General features: G+C 40.9%; 1 protein-coding gene across 1 annotated transcript in view; it reads left to right on the top strand.

The window, feature by feature from the left end:
* The first annotated feature begins 333 nt into the window (after positions 1-333).
* Positions 334-22,196, top strand: part of rnf19b (ring finger protein 19B) — a 48,893-nt gene continuing 27,030 nt past the window's right edge. Inside the window, exon 1 of the mRNA XM_049602974.1 lies at positions 334-589. The gene's annotated coding sequence lies outside the window, so the exon portion shown is untranslated. The remainder of the gene's footprint in view (positions 590-22,196) is intronic.

Here is a 22,196-nt window from a genome sequence, read left to right as displayed (position 1 = left end):
TTCTACCACTGGAGGTTTACTGATGTAGGCACATCTGAACTTGGAGCCTTGCAGACAAACAGGATGATGAGGCTGATGATGAGGTTACAGATAACCCACTATTGTCTGTCTAAGAAAACAAAGCAGAGTCATATTGTTGATAAGTGCAGTGATAAAAACACAAGTGTTCCACGAAAACACGTTTTGGATTTACAGTAATGAAGCTCCGAGGGGCGGGAACGACACGGGGTGGGGTTTCCGTGTTTTCAGCGGCGTGACGTCACCGACCGGGGCTTTCCTTCATGACGTCAGAGGGCAACGGCGAAGGCGGCGGAGCAGCGAGAGGGAGAGAGAGAGAGAGAGAGAGAGAAGCAGAGCGGAGCGAGCTGCGGAGATTACACAGAGTTTCTGCGCTGCGTTCCCGGGGCGCAGGAAGACTAGAGGCCGCCGTCACCTGCCAGGAGCCCCCGAGCACGAGAGGAGGAGAGGTGGACACGGTAACGGAGGACTGTCTATACAGCAACGCAAGGAGGGAGCCAAGATAGGAGCCGGAGTCGCCGTCGCATCGCTCCCCAGCCTCTCCTGTCGAAGAGATCCGGTGCTGAGCAGGGTAAGTGCCCGGCAGTGAACCCACCTCCGCTGTATGAGCTGTGTTTCATGGATTCACTGAGCTCTACTGCTTCTACAGATACAAAGAAAAACGGCGACCTCAAAGGGAGTGTGCCACCACGAACCCTTTAATTACTGTTGTTATATGTATGATTATTTGCAGGCATGACAGATTGTCTGTATCTGCCAGTCAGAAGGGTCAACTCAGACCAGAACCACCCAAATTATCATGACAGGGAGGCACAATCTCATGTTACATGTAATCCAGTCTCAGTGCTGCTGCATGTCTGGAAATAATCATAAACTATAAAAAAAAAACCCCCAAAATGTCTTCAGCTCCATTGTCCAAGTCATCCAGAATGTCTCAGAGTTAAAATCCTTTCCCCTTTATTTTTTTAAAACGGTTGCTCTGCCACTCCCTGGTCAGTCTATGGGCTGAGGACATGCTGTATTTTCCTTTGGAGAAAGAAAAAAAAATTATAAGAAATTTGAATTTAAGAAAGAGAGCTAGGCAAACAAAGCAGTAGAGCTCAGAACAGAGGAGATGTCATGATACTGTTAGAGAGGGTGTTATAAAGGTACATTAACACTCCTCACTGGAATTCTGTTTGTAGCGTATATTTTGGTCATGTATCTGTGTTTTAGGATAGATTTTGTGACCGAGGTGGAGAAGGTGTAAAATTTTCCAGCATTGTAATGTTTTGGTAGCTTTGGTGAAGAGACAGCTTGCAAAATTAGGGTTTTGTCTGAATATTGGGGCTGTAAAAGCACTAATACTCCATGTGAACAACAGCCAGCATTAGTCTATAAAAACAGAGGTTGTATTAAATATTTCAGACTTTAATTATATACCCATTAATGTGTAGGAATCTGCTCAACTATGATAGGTGATAATGAGCCATTCTTTGTGCTCTGGTATCCACTTTAATATTTTTTCTAGACGCAGATCTGAAGTGTTGGATTTGTTCAGATTTAACATATGACAAGTGTGTGAATCTAAAGCAGAACTGAGGGAAACAGCAAATAATTGTTATTTGTTTTGGATGTAAGTGAGCTGCACAAGCGAGGCAGAAAGTTTTGACCATTTGAAGAGAAGTTGTAAATGCTCTTTTATGACCGACCATGTTAGCTGATACAATCTGAAGCAGGGCTGCACAATGAATCGAAATATCCTTGAAATTGCAATATGGCCAAGTGTAATGTCCAAACTGCAGGAGCTACAAAGGTAAAATATGTCATACTGTTATAAATGAAACACTGTGGTGCTACAGAGATGCCCCGGCCTACAAATTATATTTCAGACGTAAGGAGTCACTCTTCATTTAAAACCAAATTCAATACTGTTGTTTTATTAAAAATTTTTTTGCTTATGTTATGCGTTTATGAATATCAGCTTGTGCATTGTTCAGCTATCCCTAACATGTTGGCATCCGTCTCAGAAATACAGAATTGGCTGCACTATAACCTAAACTTGAGAATTAGCCAAGTAGCTGAACCATATTCCTTTTAAAAATATAAACAAAGGTTTGTTTGTGAATGCTACTGTGAGCTGGTCTGGTTCAAAGGGAAACGTCGGTATTTATGAACGCGGACCCTATTTTTCCATGGTTTTGATCCATAGGGATCCTTTTCATAATGCTCTCAGACAGCTATAATAACAATCTGAGCCTGTCAGTGCCTAAAACACATAGTTTTAGTGGACAGAAATCGACCACGCACAATTGCCCATAGGGATTACATTGCAGCCTGTTTCGCTGCAGCGCCCTCTTTCAATATTGGATCAATATTTAAAAAATTGTTGTCTCCATTACTTACTTAGACACAAAAACATGCAAAAATGATGGAGGTTGAAAAATACAGAAGTTACCCTTTAAGAGTGGCACACTGAACTAACCTTGAACCCTGGGTATTGTTTATTTTCCTTTTGTATTGGCAACATTCTGCCAGAAACTGCACATACAGCTGACAGGAGGAAACCTCATAAATAATAATAATAAAAATAATAAGACCGGTATAGCTGTGCTGGAGAGGGTAGCTAAAATGGAGGGGCCTATCCTTGCATAACCTTTAAAATCTGTCAGTTATAGCACAAAATACTAGCATTTATCGAACCATATTTTCAAAGGCTTGTTACTATTGATTGATAAATTGAATCTTCTGAAAGATATATGTTGTATGTGGTGTTTTGGAGGTGATTATAGCCAAACAAAGGCAGTGATCTCAACCAAATTCCAGTGAAACAAACCAGCATATTTTGCAGTTGATGCGAGGTTGAACACTCTCAGTCCATATCGGGAGCAGTTCCTCTCTCTCTCGTCAGATGTGTTTGACCATTACCTCATCCAAAGGAGGTTTAAGTTCCCGTGTCAGTGTGTGCTTCAAGTTACAGACAATAGCTGGGAATTACACGCTCAGTTGTCAGCGGTACTGTGTGTGTGTGTGTCCGTGTATTGTGCTGCTGTTTCCTTTCTGAAACCTGAATCCACTCATCCAGTTTACTACTGTTACTGCTGCTCACCTCCATCTCTGTGCAGGCCTTTGTGGGTGTGTGTGAGTGAGGGGGTGTTATGGGAATGTGTGTGTGTGAGGAGGGGCTCAGAGGTTTTGCTCTTTGCAACTGTAACGCCTGCAGTCCCGACATTAAACATTCAACAACTCAGCAGTATGGCTCCTGAATGCACCTCTAATTATAGAAGCTTCCAGCCTGATTCCCTCTACCTCCACATTCCAGCGCATCACTCCAGACTGTACTTATATGTTTATATGTTCAAGTGTGTGTGAGTGTGTGTCTGTGTGTGTAGGAGAGAGACAGATGTGTTAATGAGAGTCAGTGGGAAAGAGAGATGGCGAGAAACAATGCAGCAAAGTCTCCATTTGTGTTCCCATCTGCGTCCTACTGCATTTATTCCTAAAAATGATCATGTTTTATAAAGTTTTGTTCCTGTTAGAAAAAATTAACTTGTTTCAACATTTCAAATCTGTAATATTTACTATTTTTTTGTCCTCTATGATAGTAAATTAAATATATTTGAGTTTTTGTACAAATAAGACAATTTGAAGACATAAACTTGGTGAAGTTAAAAGTAATTGTTAATTGCTCAAAAAAACGATTTACAGATATCTCTATTCCATTGTAAGTGTATAGAACTTTTGGCCACTTTGTAAAATTGGCTTCAAAACCCAACGCTCTTCGTGGGGGCTTTGTTTACATGTCTTCTTTGATCACCAATTTCCTGATTTAAGTAATAACTATATAAAGTTCTTGCATGGCATGGCTGACTATAAACAACACCATCATTACCATCATTTGATCCACTGATTGATTAAAATCTGCATACCAATGACACAGCTTCTGTGGGGTTGAGGTTAACACGGCAGTAACTACTAACAGTGGTTGGAGCCAAACAGTCTGATTATCAGATCATATCTGTACCAAAACTTGTGTCTTGTTTTTTTTTTTTTTTTATCCAACCCTCTTATCACCTGTCTTTATCACAGTAATATTCACAAAATACGCTCTGGTCTTTTACAAAGTGGCTGATTTTCTTTCTGGAAATCAGCTAATCAATTCGTCCAACAGAGAGATAGAAAGAGAAAACAGAAACACACCAGTTCCTGTAACAGTGAATGCAGCGTCATTAAAGTGGTGATATGGAAATTGTCCAACTGTGTCGCCCATTTCCATTGAAAAAGGGTGTGCAAACATTAACAGTAGATGGTGTGTCTTCTCCACATGCACATTTCACCCTGTTCAAATTTATTTGGCATTAACTTTGACGGCGTAAAATGGAGCAAAATTCTTGTTTAGGGTGAGCTGCTTTTTGCCAGATGTTTGGATGGTTTTCTAGGAGAGAGGATTATGCACGCACGCGCGCACACACACACACACACACACACTCACACTCACGCACACACACTCACACTCACACTCACGCACACACACTCACACATTAGCAGACAGTGTGCAGATCAAGAGTGTGTGTTGAGCTGGATTCCTTGGAAGGGTAGGCCATGATGTTTGCTTGTCAGGGTAGTTTTTCCACAGAAGGAAGGACTGCTTCCATTATCGGTAATATCACTCTCACCATCAGCTCGCCCCCACATGCACATGCCAAAGCCTAACCACTTTGCTTACAAAATAACACTGCATCCACAGCGATTTAATGTGGGTGGCCCTGCTGTCCTGAAAGTGTTTCTTGTAGATGTGTGAAATATTGACAGTAAATAATAAGTACTTCATGTTCTGTGTGACAGAAAAAAAAATTGTTCAGTTTCGTCCAACTAGCTTACTGGAAGTGTTGGTTTTCTCATGAACAAAAATGTAAGCCTGATGAAACTGAAAGATTTTTTTTTTTTTTTCAACTTGGTGTTTTTATGACGAGCCACACTGACTTTCATATTATTAGAAACCAGTCGTGTGTGAAAATCTCATCATCATTCAATCTTTTCCGATTACAGATTTATATGTTCCAATAGATGTGCTTTATTTGCTTTTCGACTGCAAGATAAAACACAAACAGCACCATCGATGTTGAGCACACCGATTGGCACAAACAGCTGTCAATCATGACGTCATACCTCCTTTTTATAGCATCAAATAACTAGTTAAAACCAAACTTATCAGAGGAATAAACACTTGAACATACATCAGCATGATAACAACCAGGGCTGCATGATATTGGAAAAAACTGACATTGCGTTTTGTTCTGTTTTTTGCAATATATATTGCGATATTAAAGAATACAAGAATTTTCACCAGATGACTTGAATAGATCTATTTGGAAAGAATTAGGCTGACTCAATATGACACCACTGTATTCATATAATACCCTTCTATTAATCCAGGCTAAGGTCAATGATCTAACATGTCATGCTCCAGTGTTTTCCTTACCATTATATAAGGGGGGCACCCCGTCCTCCTAACGGCACCCCTCGCCCCCCCTTGAAGGTCAAGTTAATTTTATTTTCTATATAGTGCCAGATCACAACAGAAGTCATTTAAGGTTACCTTTCCGATAGAACAGGTCTATACCTTGTCCTTTTATTAAACAAACTAAATAGCCTTATGTTATTAATCTTATGTCATTTCTGTCTCTACATGGTCACGCGTTTATTTTTTTAATTCTCCTCTGCTCTCTGTATTGCTCAAGACGGAGTTCGGCCCCGATAAGCACGCGCACACACAAACAAACAAACACAGACACGTGCGCACACACACACACACACACACACACACACACAGGTGAGCACACTAGAGCGCAGCTCGGGCCGCATTTTCCTGACTGAACCCGACCTGAGAACTAGACAATTCTAACCGAGCCCGGCCCAAACCCGCAGCACAGCACTAATGGAGCGGAGCCTGTGTTGCATTCAGGCGTTGTCGCGTAAATAACAAATTCCAGCACTTAAATAGGTCATAGCACAACACAGCAGCATGTCAAGTGGGCTGAACCTGAGCAAAATTTTTATTTGTTATCCAAATAATTTTACTTTGAGTTATGCCATGTCCCATTTGCTAACATCACTCTTTGATAGCTGTCATTTCATCCATCTTCATTGAAGTTGGCTTGGTCGTCTAATGATCTTAAAGCCTAGACACACCCAACCGACAGGACAACACACTCTCACCAATGGCCCAACATTGACAAACGGCCCACCATCGGCTAGGTGTGTCAGGGCCCTTAGGGAGCAAGCACACTTCAGTTTGCTGATGAAGACTTTGAGATGCAGTTGAATTTAAGATAATCTTGCAACAATGTTTATTTTAATGCGAATCTTTTTTGGCATTTTAAAAAAAAGAATCTAACAGAAGGGATCAACATGTTAAAATAGTTTCCTTGATGCACATGAGTCAGGAATGTTTCAGTTTTTACCTCAAACACTTCCCTTTATTCCACCAACCTCCCGCCAACACAGTTGGACCCAGCAGGCCACAAGTGTCACTGTAAATGTTTGTGTGTATAACTGAGATGTTGAAAAGAGGTCGTGGCATCCCTGAATAATTCATTTAAAAAAAGATAGTTCATTCCTAATTTGTGTGGGAGGAGGCTGCAGCGAGGGCACTCAGAACATCTCAAATCCACACTGAAGTCAGCACTTCTGATCTAATGTGTCATAATAACCCAGTTAATCAGTCTGGATATCTAATTTGCATGACTCAGCTGGTCCTTACGCTCGCTGGAAGTAGCCTGCCATGGACTTGTGTGTTTGTGTCTGTGTTTTTTCTACAAGGACCAAATGTTCTCACAGAGATCCTCTAAAGGGGCGATGTTTTGCTTGACCTCTGGTCTTAAAAAGGAGGAACATTTAGCCACTAATAATGAGGATGTGCAGTCTAAGTTGGTGATCCATGTGGTCTAGTAAAACTGTAACCACCTCTGGGCTGGGCGATGCCTGACAACAGAACAATGGCTACTTAACTGTTGTTGGGTAAGTGCAGCTGAAACAACAAAACCCCATAATAATTCTGCTCACTGGCCTTCATGAGCTGCACTAACCTAGTTTTCAACTTTATACTGACATATAAATATAATTTCCACAATATGAGCAAATGCACTGTTTCTGTGTCGTCTTTTGAGCTTTGAGGTAGCTTTTTCAGACACATTTTGTAAAACTGTGAGTTTGTATAGAGCCTATAGTTTGACAGCAGAGAATTGGAATATTCTGCAGGAGTCATTTCAGTCAGCGTGATGCTTTTTCTCCACCCTGAAAACTGCTGTCTATAAATGGATTGAATTCAAACTGACTACAGCTGCAGTACTTTAAAAACCCACTGTTAACCTTTTAGTCACCTTTCAAACCTTCAGGGCCCTAACTCAACATTCTTTAACACATGGTCTAAAGTGCATAGTGCGAGTGCATTTAGGGCATGTCTGCCTCCACTTTGCTAATTAAACAACACATAATCCTGGAACAAAGGAAGGCACAAGGCGCAAAGGGTTTGTATTTAGTTTCTTAATTAAACAATAGATGTGTTTTGGGCCTAACATGAATACAACCAGTGTAAGTGTCATTTCCAATTCCCTTTGTAGCGCACTGCTATTTACTGGATTTCTGCTCAGCAGTTTTCTGCTGAGAGTAATGCAGCAAGAGCAATAATACCATAGCAGGAAATATTGTGGGACATTAAAGAGGCAAAACTTAATACTATAAACTTGACTGGGAAAACAGCCCTTAACTTTTAGCTTCTACAATAATGCTGCTCCTTGTATGTAAATGCACCCAGTGTCTCTCTTAAAGAGGAGATAGACAGCAGCTCTGCAGCTCAGCTGTGATCTCTGCTATGTTCAGATTTTAGAGAATGTAATTGATATTTTCCACACACCACGCAGCGCTGTGTGTATAACAAGCAGAATGTATGCATGTTGTGAACCCGCCTATGTAAGTGTATTTATGCTGTGTTCTATTTACCTTGGGAGGTTGGAGCTGGGAATGACATCACAGCCAAGTTGTTGGTATTGTAATAGAAGTGAGAATACCAAGATGCTTTTAGCAATACCAGTTCTAGCCAGGTTAGCCATTGTTAGCAATATCACTTCATAACAATGCATAGCGCTGTATTTTGTGCTAATACACAGAATATTACCACAATTTCACCACAGTTGATGTGTGGAGCAGCCATCTTAGATTTTGAGGTTGTGGTTGGTGAAGTTCCTCCGACTTTTCAAGTCGAAAATCCAACTTCGGTGTGTGTTCTAGTTGAAATTTCCAACTGGGAGCTTGGAAAATCTGACTTCCCAGTGCAAATAATGTGCCCTTTCAACAGCAGTAAAATACTGCACCATTCTGACCAGGTTTTTGTTGGTCAATGGCACAGTCATTTTTGCTGCCTCAAAATAGGAATGCACCAACAATGCAACTGACCACACCTCATTTTAAGACCTACATGCCAATGAGCACACAGATGAGCGCATGTACATTTGTGACTTACTCAAGGTCACTGGCCATGAAAATGACAACTGCGTTGGTGTGAAACAGTGACAGTTGCACTGCGCTGTATGGGTGTAAGATAGGGCCCTGAGTGTTTTATATTTATATCACAGATTTAAGGGTGTTAACAGTGGCACTTGCAGTCAATACACATAAGAGAGTCCATTAGCAGGTATTCATCTAATGGTACCTTTACCTGCTCTTGGTGCTTAGATTCATGCAGTGCTGTAAAATAAGTGGATGGTTACCTAACAGTAGTTAGAATTCAGGAGTGTGCTGCACACTGCTGCTTTCCATTTTTTGCACAGTGTCCAGCAGCAGGATGTACGGTACATTTACACATTTAAACATTTACCACCCAATGTGGATTCATACATAATAGAAGGCAGAAAGAACGTTATGATCAAACAGGATTACATCTGAGCGTCGAATACCAAGTATTTGAGTTAAAAAATAAGAACACTGAAAAGTAGATGGGGTAAACTGACAAAAGAGGACCAAATGTGTGCAAAATTGAAAGAGGAGTGCATAAGCAGAGCATTAATCCATTTGGCAACATATTTTCGATCTGAAGACGCAGAAGTAAAAACACTTCTCTTACCTTTTAAGTAAAATTTAAATGCAGGGCTTGTGATAGAATGTTTTTTATGTGTTTATTGTTATTGCAGAGTCAGGGTTTACTTTGTTACCCCAGTGCCTATTAGCTGATTGTCTCTAATTAGCTCAGCCCCCCAAACACACATGCACACAAACACGCACGCATACACCTAATACATTATTAGTTCTTGTGTTGAGTAGGGAACCACCTGTTCTGTCCAGAGACTGTCGGCCCGCTGCTCTCAGATTAGCAGGGTTTTAGTCAGTATGACTACAAACAGGCTGAGCCGAGCTGTCTGTTGGAGCCCAGCTCTCTGTGGATCTCTCTGTTCATGTTAAAACAAAGTCCTCAGTCACTTAAGTCCACTGGCTTTTAGCTGATGCTCTTACCTAAAATGATAAAATGCTCTTGAACAGTGAGTACAACAACAGGATCCTCGTTTTAGTCTGATTAGTGAAACATTAGAAAGAGAAATGTTCCTAAATTACTCTTTTTTGTTCTGTGTGACTACAGTGAGGGGCCTTTTTGCAGTTTAAATCTACATTGATTTGTTCTCTATTTGTTTTTGGTTGATATATAATATTTTGGGGGCGGCACGGTGGTGTGGTGGTTAGCATTGTCGCCTCACAGCAAGAGGGTTCCCGGTTCGATCCCGGGTGTGGGAGCCCTTCTGTGTGGAGTTTGCATGTTCTCCCCGTGTCAGCATGGGTTCTCTCCGGGCACTCTGGCTTCCTCCCACAGTCCAAAGACATGCAGATTGGGGACTAGGTTAATTGATAACTCTAAATTGTCCGTAGGTGTGAATGTGAGCGTGAATGGTTGTTTGTCTCTATGTGTCAGCCTTGCGATAGTCTGGCGACCTGTCCAGGGTGTACCCTGCCTCTCGCCCGATGTCAGCTGGGATAGGCTCCAGCCCCCCCGCGACCCCCAAGAGGATGAAGCGGTTAGAAGATGAATGAATGAATATAATATTTTGCAACCAATACAAGCAGGTGAACTGGTTTATAAAGGTGTGTTTGTATGTCACAAGAAACTGCAGCAAGTTCCAAGCAAGAACAGTCTTCAACTTCACAGGAATCAGCAAAGACAATAAACAGCAGTGATGTTAGGAAAGACAGGCCTTGGGACAATAAAAAAATGTGTTTGGCAGAATGAGGAAAAACACATTTCTCTCTCTCCATGATACGATTATGTGACCGGAAAAGGCTGTCGTGTGTCACTGACAGCTGTGGAAGTACATTTTACCTACTGCAGTTATGCTTAACATCGAGGTACTTGAAGATTATTATCTCTGTCAGACATAGGCCTGTAGAGGATCATGTGATTGGTTGTGTGTGTGTCAGTGTGTGTATCTGCCTGCAGCAAATCTCACAAACTACTGGACCACTCAGCCTAATATTCTGTGTGCACATTTATGACTGTATGCTCAAGAACCTCTCATGGTTGCAGTGATTCATAATTGTTGAAAAAGCAGTTTTATTTACTGTTTGATACGATCACAGACTGCCAACACCTCACTCCTCTCAACCGGCCAGTAGGGGCAAATCTGCTCAGATAAAAAGAACAAGCCTTACTGCCTGTTGAAGGCCACATTTTGGCCTTCGTCATGGCTCATAAACTTACATCTGTAGAAAAGTTTGGTCTGATTTTGCACCAGAGCTTCCACAGATTAATTCCGTGTTCAATATCAAAATCAATTGGCTCTGTGCAATGTGCCATGGATCCATCCAAAATATGCAAAGTTTGTATTTTCATAGTTCCATGTTTCCTTGTCCGCAGGATCCGTCAATTCCATGCTTCCTATTCAGTGTCTACGTAAGCAGCTGTGCAGTGCATTCCGGCACTGTGTTTCAAGAGATGGGATGTCCACTTTTCATTTGCATGAAGTTGAATCTAGGCTACTTCATGCAAGTCAAGGGTGTCCAGTATGACTCACCGCCTCTGGAAACTCCCAAAAAACTTTTAAACTAACCGTTGTTGATCTAATATAAAGTCAGACACAGAAACAGCATGGCTTATTTTTTGTCTTAAATGTTTTCAGAAACACATGTCTGTGAACTGTTTTTGTGAAGAAAAAAAAAAAGACAGTTTCCAAAGAAGCGGCAACCTCTGGTGCTGAAAGATGAAGTCAACATGGAAGTGCCAAAACTCCAATTCCTCTAATGGCCACTTAAGGCTGGCTCTGGAAGCCAGTCAGTCTCCATAGACCCCCATGTTAAAATGCCCAACTTCGCAGCAGAAATAAACATGTCTACAGCCTGCTTCAAAACAGTTTTGATCTTTACAGCATATTTCTCTATTTATGACGACTCCAGGCGGCATGGTGGTGTGGTGGTTAGCACTCTCGCCTCACAGCAAGAGGGTTGCCGGTTCAATCCCGGGCGTGGGAGCCCTTCTGTGCGGAGTTTGCATGTTCTCCCCGTGTCAGCGTGGGTTCTCTCCGGGCACTCCGGCTTCCTCCCACAGTCCAAAGACATGCAGATTGGGGACTAGGTTAATTGATAACTCTAAATTGTCCATAGGTGTGAATGTGAGTGTGAATGGTTGTTTGTCTCTATGTGTCAGCCCTGCGATAGTCTGGCGACCTGTCCAGGGTGTACCCTGCCTCTCGCCCGATGTAGCTGGGATAGGCTCCAGCCCCCCCGCGACCCTCAAGAGGATGAAGCGGTTAGAAGATGAATGAATGAATGAATGAATGACGACTCCATGGGGGCGGATTTCTATATAACTTACCCATTTTATTTAAGTTATGTATAATTAAGAATGGGGCTGCTTTGAGTGATAGATAGTGTCCTTGACTTCTCAGTCAGATCCATCATCAACTCACAGCACCAGCCTCTTGCCCAAATATGGTCGATCCTGGCTCCAAAAAATCAAGATGGCAACAGCTGAAATGTCGAACTTGAGGCTTCAAAATGGGAGTTCACACACCACCGAGTGACGTCATAGTGACTAGTGACGTCACAGTAGCTACTAAATAAGTGTAAATGACTTGTAACTTTCACCACTGGTTATTGAAGTAGTGCAAAGAATAATAAGAACACAGAAGATAACTGAGTTTTTGTTTTTCTTTCACTGAATGTAAAACCGCTGCTTAACCCTAACCCAACTATTTGCCTCAACCCAGTACAGCCAGAAGAAAAACTGGTGAAAATGGTGTCTGATGTTGTATGTTTCATCAAACAAATCTGCACCATAAATGTGTCTGCGTTTTTGTGTGAAACAGTTTTTCCACGATGACTTCATTTAATACGTGTGAAACTGAAGTGTTCAGGTAGCTGTCTGTGAGTTTGTGTGTGTGTGTGTGAATACAGACGTGTCGAGGCTGGCAGTGAATCATCTTGTTGCATAACAGCAATCAGCTCTCAGCAGCACACCTGTAGCACAGGGCTTATTACGCTGAAGCACACTGTGTTTGTGTGTGTGTGTGTGTGTGTGTGTGTGTGTGTGGCCAGTCATTCTTCATTATGGCCTCTAATGTGAAATAACCTGCCAGAGAAACCCACGCATGCTGTATCACTTCAGTCTTAAAATTCTCATTAGATATTTATTTATCTTATGTTATTGAGCAACTAACTAAATGGCTTCGTTGATTCTATGTTGCATTGTTGATTTCTTGTAGTAGACATTTTATTTATTTTTCAATAATGTATTGTTTTATACGTCCTCTACGTTAAGTGATGTGTAAACTGGTGAAAAGCTGTCCCAAAAATGCAGTCACACAGTTTTTCCTTTACTGATTTTTTATATTGCTGATGCCTTGTTATCCATGCAAGGGATGCATCTAAAAATAATTTAAAGTTTTGTTCAATTTTTTGTGATTAATTGATTGTGATTAATATATGTTTCAAAATTGTTGTGTTTTTGTAGTGAGCTGGTCCTTGTCCGTGGAGATCACCTTGATCTACAGGCATGTTTCTGCTGTAGCCCAAAACAGACCAACCAAACACTGGCTCAGAGTGGGGCCATTTTCATTTTTGCATTTTTGTGTTTTTGCATTGGCCACAGTAGTTAGCAGCCTCTCAGAGCAGTGCTGGAAAAAAAATGTTGTTTTTTTAACATGAAACTGCTTTATTCAGTGTTTTTACCAGTTTAAATCACCTTCTCCGTTTGTTTTGGAGAAGAACAGACCTCTGCAGATATTTCAGCTAAAACACTAATTCGAACCAGGAGAAGTTTCAGTTGGTTGCAGTCTGCAATCCTCAACACTGGATGCCACTAAATCCCCCCAAATCTTACACACAGACCTTTAAAAGATTAATCGATTTGCCAATGTTTCCGCAAATGGATACAAACATTGTAACCTTCATGAAGGGAAGATTTAATGTGAGACTGTTGTGTATGACTGCATTAGCTTTAGCTAGGTACCTTATAAACTGGTAACTGCGTGCTCACACTGCATGTGTGTGTGCTGCCAGTTGCAGCATGTAGGTTGGCCATGCCCTGCAGCATTGAGTCTCAAAGATCCCAAAGTGCTGAGGCGTAGATTCACGGTCTAAAACAGAACAGTCTGTCTGAGAACTGCTGAGGACAGATTACCTGCAGAACATACAGGCCTCTCTCTCTCTTTCTTTGTCTGATTCAAGAAAACCCATTATGGACCTTGAATTGAGCTGTAAGGTTTCATTATGGCAGTTTTGGAACAGTGAGCATTATCGTTTTAGTGTCCCATAAAGACACGAGATTAAAAGCCCCTCTTGTGGCCTCTAGAGGCTACAGTGTTGATTACACAGTGTTGGATTGAACAAACAACTTAATGATTTTACTCATCTCAGATCCTTACCAGAAGTGAGACAGAAATCTACAGATTGTCCCGAGGTCTTTAAAGCTTGAGGAAAGATGATTTAGTTGTTACAATCAAAAGGGTTTATGAGCCACTGACCAGACTCCAGTATGTGGTGTCTTGGTATGTGTGGTATCCAGGGTTTGTGTCACCCTCACTCTGAAACAGAGAACATATAGCTTTGTTATGTTTTTCAACAGGATTAACCAAAGAAAAAACACGTCTATTTATAAAGCCATCCAAAATACCACATTTGGGCTCCAGAACTTTGTTAGTAATTATAATAATAGTAATATAATATTCAGAGCTTCAGCCAGAAGGGGCGTCGGTGGCTTAGTGGTAGAGCAGGCGCCCCATATACAAGGCTGTTGCTGCAGCGGCCTGGGTTTGAGTCCAGCCTGTGGCCCTTTGCTGCATGTCATCCCCTCTCTTTCTCTCCCCCCTTCACACTTGGCTGTTCTATCCAGTAAAAGGCAAAATGCCCAAAAACATATCTTTAAAAAAAAAAAAAAAAAAAAAAAAGCTTCAGCCAGAAGGCGGGTTGCTTATCATAAATAGTCAAAATAATAAGATTCGAATCCGAGACAACACCTGACAAAGCAGAAAAGAAATAGCATACTAGCTTCAACAAATTAAAGATTTATATTTCTAAGATTCACTGTTTTTGTTACACGGTTTAGACGCAGTGCTGAAGGACAATCTCCGGAGCTGCTCTGCTTCCAGCGAACAGTCATGTCTGGTTTTAGCTCGAGCTAACACAGTGGCTAACATCCAACACCAAGCTGTTTAACCGTCCCAACAAACTCTCGCCAACACCGAAAGACCTCGATTGTGTTGTTAAAAATGTTGACAACTGTTAGGTAATATTCGCTGTGTGAGGCTAACAGTTAGCCTTGTTACTGTGTGTTTGTGTGCAGGCAGACTCTCACCAACTGTCATCGGGAAAGAACCATGAGGAGTAGCCCACTCTGGTAGGTTTCAGTAATTATAGCCTATACATATGTTTTACTATAAAACCTAAGAAATAATTTAAAAAAAAAATGTCCATTACAGTTTTTCAGAGTTCAAGCAAAATCTTGTTTTGTTGGACCAGCACTCTAAAATTTAAAGAAATTCAGTTTACAATAATATGAAACGAAGAAAAGCAGCAAATTCTTATTTTTATTATTATTTTTTATTGTGTTTTTCTTTTTTTATGTGTGGTTATTGCTATTTAATTGGTGCAGTATTTTCATAAGCCTTTTTAGGCTTCTGACCTCTCCTGCACAATGTTCACAGTTTTAAATTGTCTAAACATATAGATGCAAATTTATAAATTAAACTAACTGACCTAAAGTTATTAATCAACTTAATGTGCAAATTAAATCTATTTTATTTACAGTTGAGCAGTTTAATCTGTAACAACATCACACTTTATCTAATCATCGCATGTTTTTGATGTAAAATCTTAATTTGTTAAGTGACTGAAGCTGTCAAATAAATGTAGTGGAATAAAAAGTGCAGTATTTGCCTCTGAAATGTTGTGGAGTAAAGCCAGTGGTGTAGTTTAGGGTATATGCAGGTATACTGGAAATACCTACCTCTTTTTTTTGGCTGATTACAGTACATCCACCTATCAGCCAAAAAGCCGTTGAAATATACAGAAGAGTGTACCCACTTCCTCCTCGTTCACCTACCCATCTACCTAGTAGTACACCCACCTCATCAACTACCATCACACCACTGAGTAGAGCATAACGTGGCCTCAGATTTGTATTTAAGTATAATACTTCAGTAAACACTTCACCACCAGAAATATCCCACCCTGAAATAGAGTGTTCTGTCCCAAGGACGCGGAGTGCTGCTGTTTTTTTTTTTTTCTCCCAACCTTAATTTAAGTTAATTGCTGTCCTGCCACATCTGGTAAGAGTCAAACCCAGCAGCCCTCTTTGTCCTGAGAACCAGTTTTTAGAGCTTGTGCTCCAATACAAGATTATCTGTACATGATGGGAATGAATGTCACAGACGTCAGTGGGCTGAGTGGCGCTGCTGTGAGGAATTCAGTCACCAGTTAAATCTTATCTGTGTTAGCTTTCATGTTGCACAATGTTTATCTACAAACCAAAACACACACATGCACACACACACAGAGTTAGGGGCACGTTCATGAATGTCAGTTTATTTTTACTGAACTTTTTGTTTTTGTTCAGACTGTGTGATTCTGAAGCTTTGCTGGTGAAAAAGTTTAAAACAGGCATTAAGGCTGAGAGTGTGAAGGGCGGTGCACGAGAGCAGCTTGCAGTGTGTGTGTGTGTGTGTGTGTGTGTGTGTGTGTGTGTATGTGCAAGAAAGGGAGAGTAAAAACAAGAGTGAGAGAGCTACTGAAACAAGTTAAACAATAGAATAAAAGCGAAATGGTTTGCTAGTGCAGTGAGAGTGTGAAAAGAGGAGGGTTAGCTGGTGTGTGCATGTGTGTGTGTGCGCTTGAATGCTGAATTGAGCAGCAGTGGAGTAGGAGGACAAGTGTGGAACGGAGTGTGTATGTGAACATGTTGATAACAAATCAAGTCCAGATTGTGAAGCTCTCAGGCTGTTCGGACCAGATCTGCCAAACGACGACATGATGATCACAGCACACACACACACAAACACACACACGCTCACTCTCTCTCTCTATCAGTTTTCCCTGTTCTCATTAGATCTATTTATCTGTCCTATCACATAGAATGTAAGCATCATTACTCAATCATCAGTAAATATTTTGTACTGTGTGAATGTCTTTTAAGAACCAATCAAATCTCTAGATTCTCATTATTTAAAGGGATAGTGCACCCAAAAATGAAAATTCAGCCATTATCTACTCACCCTCATGACGAGGGAGGCTCTGGTGAAGTTTTAGAGTCCTCACAACACTTGCGGAGATCCGGGGCAGCACAACTGCACATCTGACGGTGCTCCAGATTCTAACGTCCAAGAACACATAATTGAAACCACAAAATATCTCCAGACAGTTAGAGCTGCAGGCTACAGTGAGACTAAAAACAGAGTTCAAATGACGTTTTTCCAAACAACTTTTTATGTTGGGGCTTCAGGACACTTGGATCAGACGAGCAGTATGGAGATATTTTGTGGTTTCAATTATGTGTTCTTGGACGTTTGAATCTGGGGCGCCGTCAGCCATTAGGTGTGCAGTTGTGCTGCTACCCACTCCCCCCTCGGATCTCCGCAAATGTTGTGAGGACTCTAAAACTTCACCAGAGCCTCCCTCAGCATGAGGGTGAGTAGATAATGGCTGAATTTTCATTTTTGGGTGCACTATCCCTTTAACGTCTGCTACACTGATATGATTCCAATTACAAATTATATTACATTACAAATTATATATGTTGTTTACTTCGTATGTAGATTTGTATATTTATCATATGCATGTTGGCACTGTGATGTAAAGAAATATATATAATTGAACAGAAAAATAGCAAAACAGAAAGAATAGCAGTCAAATGATCTTTAGATACAGGTGGTGATATGATACTTGACACATCTCTTTGAGAAATATGAATGTAAGAAAAAGGCTTAATGATAGCACTCAAATAAAAGCAAAATCACCATCACAAAACAGTGAATACTGATAAGAATAATGAAGTGCACAGTGAAAAATATTGTCATACCCCTTACACTTAAAGAAATGGTTTTTGTGCCTCTACACTGACTACGGCCTTGGCCGGAAGCACTGTTCAGTGATCAACTGATCAGATTTAGGTGGTCAAAGGTCAAAGGCCACTGTGACCTCACAAAACACATTTTGGGTCATAACTCAAGAATTAATCCGCTTCTTATGACAAAATTTCACAAAAATGTCTAATTGAAAAAAAATGATGAATTGATGACATTGTTTATCCAAAAGGTCAAAGGTCAGCTTCACTGTGACATCATAATGTTCTGTAAAAAAACACTTTTCTGGCCACTATTCAGTGTCATAACTCAGGGACAGAAGGGGAGGCATTGGGTCAGATACTGAATTGGTGAAACTAATCTTTGGTGTTTTGAGTCTTCACTTAGAGCCATTGATGGATTACTAAATGGGCCTACAGGTGTGTCAGGGCCCCCCTGGCCTTCACCTACAAAATGTCACTCAAAGAGAGACATGTACCAACCCACAAGAGACTCAATACTACCACAAAAAAAATAAATAAAATGCGACTCCAAGGAGACACTAAATGACCATAAAGAGATGTTGCTGCTAAGACACACAGAGAGATAACTACAGAAAGGGGCTAAACAACCACATGGAGACATGAAACCACAGAGAGCCCTAAAACAACAACAAAAAGAGGCTATACAGCTAGGAAGTCTGAGGTGGTGAGGCCTTCTGTATGTCTGTGCCCAGGGGCCCATTGTCTCAAAACCCGCCCATACTTAGAATCCATTTATACCTAGTAGTAACATGCATGTTCATGGTGATCTGAGCACACGTGGACAGCCAAGACACATTTTCATTCATGTGTCTGTTGTGTCTCCAGCTGAGGACTTGTATTCAAAATTTCGTCACTGCCTACGTCACTTACGCAAGAAGGTCAAAGAGCCCCACACACTGTTATTACATCCACATGCTTACTAGCTGCTCGCCAGTCATGTTAGTTGTTGTGTCGGTACAGCTGACGATACCACTGTCAGCAGAATCCAACACATCTCCTTCTAAAGGGCAAAACGATGGACAGTCACACAATCCTTAATCCAACTTGTCTTAAAATAGGCAAGTTATAGAGACAGAGTACATTTTGTAGGCTGCGTGTTTTTATAGTTGTTGCTAGGCAACCACCAAATCACCTGTCATTAGCTTAAGCACTATTTTGCTGTGAAGTAAACTCACAGCTCTGTACCTGAACATCTCCATAGAAAATGGACAGGCGGAGAGCACTTTGGGATTGGGCACAGGGGCGTGATCCCTGTAGTGACATGAGATCCTCAGGAAGAGGAGAAATCACAGGAGCACCACCAGCTGGTCCAGGAGCTTCACCCTCATCTGTCAATCATTGAGCCTAATCACAAAAAAGTATTTGAGGTGATAATATGAGGTGATAATATGGTCAGATATGTCTTGCAGCTAGTCTCTAGGGCGATGATGAAAGTGAGCTACTATTAGATTAACACTACGCTACCACTTGTTTTGCCGATGTCGGGCAAGCAGCAAGCAAAGCACCTCACTCTTTAAAAAAACCATCACAAAAAGCTACTCCAGGCTGCTCTGTGTGATCACAGCCTTAGCGTGCTGTTACCAAAAAAACCACCACGTCCTGCATTTATGATGTTGTCCTTGTTTAGGATGCATCAGGATGCATTAGTGTATACACGACAAAAGCAAAGTAGTCAAATGTGTTTCTGACCACCTCAGCAAGTAATATGAGTGATCTGATCACAATGCATCCTGGTTGTTGTTTACACTTATGATTAGGTCACCCATGACACATGTAAATACCAGGTGTTAACAGGGTCATAGAGATGTGAGAAACAAGTGAACAGATAGAGATTTGACACTAGATGAAGAAGAAAAATGTCTTTCTCATCTTTGTCGTTTGATGTCGCCTCCTTTTTGTAGCGGGAAATCTTCAAAAAAATCAGCATTCGAGAATCTTGCCTACACAAAACAAAAGCAAGTGGTGGAGATGTGTGTGTGTACACGTGTGTGTGTGTGTGTGTGTGTGTGTGTGTGTGTGCACGTGTGTACGTGTGTGTGTGTGTGTGTGTGTGTGTGTGTGTTGTCCTTGGAGACATCTGTTAGAGAGAAATAAGTGTTTCTAGTTCGTTTTGTTATCACAAAACATCACAGAATAGAAACATGATTAAAGTTGCACCAGTTTGATTCCAGTATTAGGAGCACTGGGCCAAATGGGAGTCCTTTGTTGGAGGAGGATGAAAGCTGCATGCCCACACACGCACACACACACACACACACACACACACACGCACACACTTGTACAAATGCAGATCTACTGTTCAAGTTTGTAAAATGGTGTTGAAATCAAAAGTCTCATCTCAAAAAGCTTAGAGCGCTCACACACACACACACACACACACACACACACACACAAAGGCTGCCATCTGTGACACCATGTAATTGTGTGTGTGTGTGTGTGTGTGTGTGTGTGTGTGTGTGTGTGTGAGATGCTTCGGGTAAAGCAGAGCAGAGGGCTATTACAATCTCAGCCTGTCGGAAGGTATATTTAGGAACTGCAGGCTTTTTATACACTTACACACATTTCAGCAAAGACCTGGTTTGACCCCTGAGAGGATGGAGAGTGATGGCTGCCATGGCAACCGTTAAATGGACGTGTTTGTATAGTGTGTAGCTGTGTGTGTAAAAATGCACATAAAGGTTTTATCATTTACTCTGTGGAACAGTGGAAATCCTCCTCGTTTATTGATTTCTGACTTTAGCTCAGAAGTGTTTGTCCTTCCTTTTCCTGCAGCATGTTGCTGCTGTGATGGAGGTTATCAGTATCTCACATCAGTTTGAACGCTGCAGATGTCAAACATGAAATAGTTTTTACTTTGTGGTGAACTGTCGGAAGTGTCTCTGCTATCTCAACGAGGAATCAGGGTGACATCAGTTTGTTCAGAGAGGTTGAAGTGTTTGTGAAGCTCACTGTCACTCAAGAACAAATTAGAGGCACATTCATTTTATGCAACTTTAAGCTCCACTACATCTCAGAGGCAAATATTGTGCTTTTTCATGCTTTACATTTGTCTGACAGCTTTAGTTACTTAAAAAAATACAATTATTTATACCTTTCCAGTGGACACTACATATCTCCAGATGTGTTGTGGTTGAATGTTTGTTATAAACTGGAGGATGAAGTGCTCCTTCACGTGTTGATTAAAATTCTCATACCCCCAAAGCTAAATAAACTCTTTAAAAACCCTCTTGGATCAGCTGGAAAATGCATCGTCACAAAGCTGAAAACATGGCTGTTTTTCTGACACCATGACATGATGACTTTATACAGATACGTGGTTCTCACAGGACAGCCACGCTACAAACACATGACAGGCTTGTAGAAAATGATGCATTGCCTTAGATTAAACTACCCAGCAGTATTTGGAAGAGTTCAAATGAACACAACCTCAAACATCTACAGCAGAATGATATAACACACACACACACACACACACACACACACACACACACACACACACACACAAACACATTAATGCAGCAGTAATATCAGTTCAGAAACATCAGATATAATACTGCCCTGCAAAGGCTAACCACAGTAACTATGGTAACAGTGAACCGAGAAGAATAGCTTCAAAATGTTTTGACTGTCCAGCCAAATATGTTATGGGTAGAAAAGCGGTAATGCACTTATTAAAAGGGCATTCATAAAGTATTTTTTACTCTTAAACTATGGTCAATGAATTAATGATAATCCTAAAAATGCAGTGATATTGTAGTTACTGCATTCTGTCTTTGTATTATCGTAAACAGCATGTGTAGGTAATACAACGGAAAAGTGCAGTATCATCACGCATAAATCAGTATGTCCAGTTCTCCATATTCTTCTTAAAAAGCTTTTAGAAGAAATATAAAAATGAAGTAAAGGACAGTAATCAGTTTTGCTTTTTTCATGTCCTGTCAATGATAACAGAGCAAACCAGAAAACATCTGCGCTCTTGTTGCAGCCTGTTTGAGCTTCCTGAGTCTCTATAACTCAGATTCATATTGATATATTTTGATTCTCTGATTATGCTGCTGCAAACCTTCTCAGAAATGTCTAGTTTCAGCTCAGTGATGCATTTTCACGTTTTCTCATGAGGTTTTTTATCACATTAAGAAGCGTTTAATCCTTCAGCTGAGTTTAAAACACAGAAGTCATGAGATTCTCACACAAAAAGACATGTGTGATCAAAACATGCAGCATAATAACACATAAGAGCCATTACACACTGCTTAACATGAGCTCCCAAGCTCCCACAGCCTGTGATTGTAGTGAGGACATGGCATATAATTATATGTGTGTGTGTGTGTGTGTGTGTGTGTGTGTGTGTGTGTGTGTGTGTGTAAGTGTGCGTACATAATTATCACCTTCCCCTTTTTACGTGCATTCATAGGGGTGTGTGTGTACATACTGGTAAATAGAATGTGTATGATGATTTTCAGAGTGTGTGTTTATTTACAGGTTTGAACATGTCTTTTTTTTAAGTGTGTATGTATGTGTTTTTGTTCATAAAGAATACACTAAGCATTTGTGTGTGAGTGTGTACTTGTGTGTGCATGTTTGTGCATGATGAGAGTGTATGATTACATGTGTGACATTGTAT

The sequence above is a fragment of the Epinephelus fuscoguttatus genome, linkage group LG17, assembly GCF_011397635.1.
Source record: "Epinephelus fuscoguttatus linkage group LG17, E.fuscoguttatus.final_Chr_v1".
Taxonomy (NCBI): domain Eukaryota; kingdom Metazoa; phylum Chordata; class Actinopteri; order Perciformes; family Serranidae; genus Epinephelus; species Epinephelus fuscoguttatus.
The sequence above is the reverse complement of the archived record's forward strand: the minus strand, read 5'-3'. Positions and strand labels throughout refer to the sequence as shown.